Source organism: Penaeus monodon, chromosome 30 (assembly GCF_015228065.2).
Source record: "Penaeus monodon isolate SGIC_2016 chromosome 30, NSTDA_Pmon_1, whole genome shotgun sequence".
In the NCBI taxonomy this organism is placed as follows: Eukaryota; Metazoa; Arthropoda; class Malacostraca; order Decapoda; family Penaeidae; genus Penaeus; species Penaeus monodon.
Window position 1 is genome coordinate 13,247,096 of NC_051415.1, and position 575 is coordinate 13,247,670.

Sequence of the window (575 nt, forward strand, 5' to 3'; positions counted from 1 at the left end):
AAAGAAGATTAAAGATGAACTTTCCTTCACTCTTTATGTTGCTTTTTCAGTATGACTCTGAATATTACAGCTACTCTGGGATGAAGTTTCTCTCTCGGAATATCTATAAACTACCACAGTGATGAATTGAGAAAGTTTGTCTTCCTAAAAACATTCTGGAGTATATACCAAATTCAAAGGAAACGAGCTGTCATGTAACTACAAAATTTTAATAATAAAAACCGCGACACCACGTTTCTTAATTGTAAAGAAAAGAAACAAAGACAGCTTCGCACAGATTTTTTTTTCTTTTTTATTAAGAATAGAAGCATACGTATAAGATTCATTAGTCTCTTACCCTAGATACAAAATTGAAACGACATAACGCACTACAAAATACCAAAAGACGATTTCTTACCTTTATACATAAACAATATAGCTTTGCAAGAGGTTATTACTGTTACTCGGGGAGCCACTACTCCAACTCAATGAAGAAGAGTCACTGAAATGAATGGAATCTGCGTCTGTGATCTTTTTCGTTGTACCTTCTTTATCAAGGCGTCTATTTATTCGTAGAAGTATTTGTCACTCCCTCC